This window comes from Myotis brandtii, unplaced genomic scaffold (assembly GCF_000412655.1).
Source record: "Myotis brandtii unplaced genomic scaffold, ASM41265v1 scaffold43, whole genome shotgun sequence".
NCBI classification, from domain to species: domain Eukaryota; kingdom Metazoa; phylum Chordata; class Mammalia; order Chiroptera; family Vespertilionidae; genus Myotis; species Myotis brandtii.
In genome coordinates, this window is record NW_005366455.1 from 943,420 (window position 1) to 949,164 (window position 5,745).

At 35.0% G+C, this 5,745-nt stretch overlaps 1 protein-coding gene across 1 annotated transcript in view; it reads right to left on the minus strand.

The window, feature by feature from the left end:
* Nucleotides 1-5,504, minus strand: part of MAP2 (microtubule-associated protein 2) — a 172,174-nt gene extending 166,670 nt beyond the window's left edge. Inside the window, exon 1 of the mRNA XM_014546060.1 lies at nt 5,452-5,504. The gene's annotated coding sequence lies outside the window, so the exon portion shown is untranslated. The remainder of the gene's footprint in view (nt 1-5,451) is intronic.
* Between the last annotated feature and the right edge of the window lie 241 nt (nt 5,505-5,745).

Sequence of the window (5,745 nt, forward strand, 5' to 3'; positions counted from 1 at the left end):
CTAAGGATGTCAGACTGCAGCTTAGGTCTGCTCCCCGCTGGCAAGTGGACATCCCCCGAGGGCTGCCGGGCTGCCAGAGGGATGTCTGATTGCCAGCTTAGGCCCAATCCCCTGGGGAGCAGGCCTAAGCCAGCAGGTGGTCATCCCCCGAGGGGTCCCAGACTGAGAGAGGGCACAGGCCGGGCTGAGGGACCCCCCTGCCGAGTGCACCAATTTTTGTGCACCGGGCCTCTAGTCATCTATAAATCCCTATGAAGCTAGGATACTGAAGAAAACAGTCTGGTTTCCCAAAGTCTAGACCAAGCAAAAAAGGGTTATTATCTAGGCTGTTTTACTTTATATTTTTTCTTTCTTTTTGAAAAAATTTTCACAATTTTCCTTAGCCCCACCCCTCACTGACCTCCCACCCTGTGAGGTGGTGTACCTCCATGTGGGGCCACCTTAGCTAATGACTCCTGAATCCAGCAAAATGATACATCATTTGACTAGGTGAGTGGGATACCATTTATGGCAGTGTTAAATAATGAAATAAGTATCAGGAACAACATTTGTGTGTGTGGTCTTTTCTGAGATAAATAATGAACTGGGAAAAATATCTCTGAGCAAACATAGAAGTGGTGAAGATACTACATTCAATCCAAGGACAAACCATTTACCTGAGAAAACTTTCTGAACACAAGACCACGTCAAATCACATTTCAAACACTTTTTATGTCTCCCATTGGCATTTTTCAGTTCCTACAATGTAAAAGGAAAACAGCACTTCCAGGTTTAATGGGGGAGGTAGAGTGATGTTTGATGCAAATAAAAATAATTTAGATAACTTCTTTGGAGAATTTCTATTTATAGCTGATGCCCAGTTACTGAAGTATCATAAGATATTATAAGGTATCTTAAGTAGTTATTGATATGTTAAATGTAGTTTTTTATGTTGTGCATGCTTGTATGAAACAGAAGGTGACTGCTTGCCACTGAAACACCTATATAATAACCTACCCTGAATACATAATTTCTCTTTGGTCATTAATTTCTCCTTGTCTTACATGGTTGCTTGTATATGCTTCAAACACACCACTAATAGTAAAAGACTTACATCTTTATTAAACAGGTAGAAAACCCCAAGGGTTAAACTAAGTACAAAGGTCCTCTCCCTGTGACATAATTGCCAGATGGTCTGTATTAGGTCTCTTAAGTCCCTAAGAGATAAAGGAGAGTCAAAGTGAAATTTAAAAGTGTTTGCATCTATAAAGTTGCCTATCAAGTTAACTGTTCACTGACCCATTTTTCCATATTTCCAAACTTATTTTAAAATGTTTTAAATAAGGAAAACCTTGGTGAAAAAAATCACAATTAGAGGAAGGAATCCTTGTAATTTCACTTTCCTTAATGGTTTCAGAAATGAAGCCTTAAGTTCCTCCATAGAAACATGTAAGTTTTCTACCCCTGTTATTCAATTTATTCTCCTTTATAGGGCTAGTATTTCTTATAGCTGACTTAAGACCCCTTAAAAGGCCAATATAGTTGGGGGTTGTTGTTTTTTAAGTGGGCTAGCTCATTCTTGCACATTAGTCTTGTACTCAGAGAGCTACTTCTGGCAAACACATGGCAAAAGACTTAAGGACAAGACTGAAAAAGAATTTCCATTCTATGGGTGAATCATCTTTAGGCAAAAGATATTAAGTTCACTCTTATTTGTCATTCTAAAGTAAATACTTATAAATGAAGCCATCACATATTATAAGCAAGTAATTACATTTGGGTAAATGTACATTTGGGTAAATTTTTCTACTTATTTTTACACCTAAAAATACTTTTCTATATTTTTAAAAACTATTACATTTCACAAAAGAGTCAATTGTAAAAATTGTGTCCGGTAACTAGCTTTCTCTAGTCATAAAATGAGGATGACAGTATTTAAGTTCTAAATATCTATTTATATTCTAAAAATTAGTCAATGTACTTGCTCTATTTTTGAACTATAAACTTTATTTCAGACAGAGAGAGGAAGACAGGGGTGGGTAGATACATAAATATAGCTATGGATGCATGTGTATAAGTGTTTTTATTCAGCCCTTCACTAATTAGATTTTAAAAAGTAGAAGGAAAAGTAAACACAGCAAAGACTCTAAAATAACAAGCTGATGGTCATAAGACATTGAATAATATGGAATGAAGCCAAATTCACTTTGGTTTGTCATGACAAATGGTTTTTCAACTAACAATTTTAATATTCCTAAATAACTGGAAGGAATTCGTTCAGAAAAGGCAAATGATTTTACCTTCTTTAACAGGAATAGCCCATCGAGTATGCCCCAAAGAAAAGCCCTTATATTGTTCGTTGGCAAACTATGCAACATCAGCATGCACATCTATGTATCTATCTAACATATATATAGTTATATATAATATTCCTTTTTCTGCTAAGCAATTGATGATTTTCTATTCTCAGTTGAATAACTGATGAAATTTAGTGAGTCTCATGTAGATTTATAGAATCTGAGAAACAAGAAAGCATATCCCCTTTTAATACTACAAAGTTGTTACTTTGCGATAAGTAGGCCATAAAAGAAATAAAGGATTTCTAAATGAATGGACTTCTTACATAAGAATAAAATGCACTTAAGTTTTTATTTCCTCTAAACTTCCCTAATAAGATATAGGCTCAAATGAAAGTCATGGTATTCTTTAATGATGTAAATTGTCTACAAAATGATCCCCCATGCAATTCTTTGGAATGGCACTCTTTCGGATGAATTCAGGGAAAGAATAAAAATTAGCTGGTCAATGAATTAAATCCACAGGACTGATTTCTTAAGCATGGGGTTTATATGAAAACATATCCAGGCGGTTGTCTTTTGTAGCCATTTGATACAGCAAACATTTAACTAAGAGGAAAAGAATCAGCTGGAACACTTTTTTCTCGCATGGAAAAAACAGATCCATTACTTGTTATTTAAGATATTTCTGGTGGGCTGTTTTCTTATTTGTCCTCTGTGGCATGGCATCAACAAGCCAATTTCCTCAATATGTCAAGACTGTCAAAATAAAGAGCGATTCTGAAAACACATAATCCTGAGGCATTCCACTGGGTCATATGAGGAGACTGAGAAGCGATAGTGAGTTTGCCTCTCCACCTTCTCCCCACTTCTCCCGTTCCAAATCATGGCATGAGTGCATTTCTTTCTTGTAATGTCTGTGGTGGGAAAGTATTAGTTTTTATAAAAAGGAAAAAAATAAGAACTTATGATGATTCAGATTTCAGAAAGTGGCACAAGAGAAAGCAAATTCTCCTGGGACTAACTGGTCTTTCCAGTCTGAAATGTGATTCTAGCAGCTTTGTATCTCTCCTTAAAGTGGTAAACAAATAATTAGGCTAATCTCTCCAGAATCTCAAAGTCACTTTGTCACATGCCAATCCAATAATTATAATTCTAGATATGTGTTCATCCATAAGTACATAATTATTACATTATGCTAAATGTAGGGAAAAAAGTACATTAACAAGCAATCGCTTTTCTCATACCTTCATATTTTAAATCCTCCAAATTAGACCTAATGATTATTACTGCTTCAAATGCATTTTCAGGGATTTGCTTATGCTTTTTGCTCAGCTTTTCCCATCACCAAGGGAGGGAATACAGTGGCTAATAATTATTATAACATACATATACTTACATATGCATATATATACATATATATAGCAATATACTTAGTTTACAGATATATAATAAAACTGTTCCTTGTTGTTTCTAATCTTTATAATTCACACAATAAGCATTTCCTGGGCATCCACTTCAAGGCCCTACCAGGGCAGAGAAACAAGAATGAACACCCCAGATGCTATGAGCTCCTAGGGGAGATAAGTCATAGCCAGAAATAATGATAACAGAAAGAAGTCTGAATAAATGCTATGAGAGACGTGTGAACAACAGGAAACAAGTTAGAAGGGAAATGGAGCTGCTTCTTTTTTAGTTTTTTGTTTAAATATCTTAAATGTGGCCAAAATGAGATATCAAGTTGTCATGTTGACCATACCAACAATAAAACAAAAATCCCAAAAAGAAGATAAAATTATTTTCTTTTCATTAAAATGAAAAATTAATGATCCAAACTTAACCCTGTGCATTGAAAATATTTCTTATTCAAAGATTTATAGTTTGCCAAAGATCTCATTCTACTTGTAACTTCTGCTTAGCAGATGGGTAGGAGCTGGCTGAGAAAATGAGTAGCAAAAAGTTCAAAAAGTCTTACAAGAAATTTCATGTTTAAATGTGTGCAAGTTTATACATAATACATTGAGGAGTAAATATAAAAGGAAGCCAGGCTAAGTGTCTTCATTAAATTCAACATCAAACTATATGAACACATTATATTACTGGTCACAAATAGAGACTTTTAACTATCATTTGTGTGGATATTTCACTTTTTTTCTTAATAAGTTGCTAATTCTCAGTAGGCATTATTTTAACATGTTATATTTGCTACAATCCACACAGATTTTAAGAATAGTAAGTTTGTGTATAAAAGAGAGAAATAGTGGTGTGTGCATGTGTGTGTGTGCGCACGCATGTTTTGTATTTGGGTAGAAGAGCAAGGGCACAATTGAGGCCACTGTGCCTTCTATGTGCCAGACATTGCAATTTGAAGGCTAACTAAAGGTGTTGACAGCTAAATTCCTGATTAATGTAAGCACATAGGAAAAGCCAATGCTTTCCTTTATGTTAACTATTCATCAAAAGCCTATTCAAGATGATTCGCAACAACTGATATTTTGCTCTTTTATGAGCAACAAAAGTCCTCATTTCAATCAGGGTTTATTTTATTTTAAAATCTGAATGCATGTCCTAGAGAAGAAAATGGAAAGGATAAATGAAATTCTATGCCCCCTGCTGTGAGTGCCCTCTAAGACTCTACTATTACACTAAACTGGTTTGGGATCTCCCATAAAGTCAAGTAACCAGAAAATAGAACAAAAGGAATGGCATCTTAAACCTCGGCTAATTAATTAAATTTGCCATTGACAAACAACTTTTCAGCACTATCATCCTCAGGAAACGTGGCTACCAAATCATGGGCTTCAAAGTGTTTTGCTGCCAAATCAGAAAGCTGACTATTCTTTAAATTGTGAGTTAGCCTCACCAAGAAGTCATTCTTTCATATGCGTGGTTATTAAATAAATGAATTTGAGTTGGGTCTTCTTAATCAAAATCCAGCTAGTAAAACAGGTAAAATAAGTGAAACAATCATCAAAACGATTGTAGTACTACAAAAACAAACACAGCTCAGGAAAACACATTTGTAAACGTCCCAAGTCTGAAATGTATCTAGGTCTAAGCTCAGCTTCCTACCACACTCTGCAAGGCTATTCTGACCCAGCTGTCCAAAGGCCCTGGATACCTCTATTTTATTTCACAGTTTATTCACAATCAATATTATAAACACACCACCAACCTTAATTCCAGCCAGCAGTCACAAGATACCTTGGATCAGATCAATAAAGTCTGAAAGATAAACAGAAAGGCATCCATAAACTTAATCGAATGACTTCGTTTTTTATTTTACTCAGGAAGAAGATAAAATTACTTGGTTTCTTGCACCATAAAATTTACTGACTGACAACACATTAATTTAAAATAAGGGAATGTTATGTAGTTACAAAACTTTAAGCTTAAAATTATTTTCTAGATTTCACTTAAAAACGTATATGTGGCTCCCTGGGGTACTATGGTAATTAGGCCCTATTTT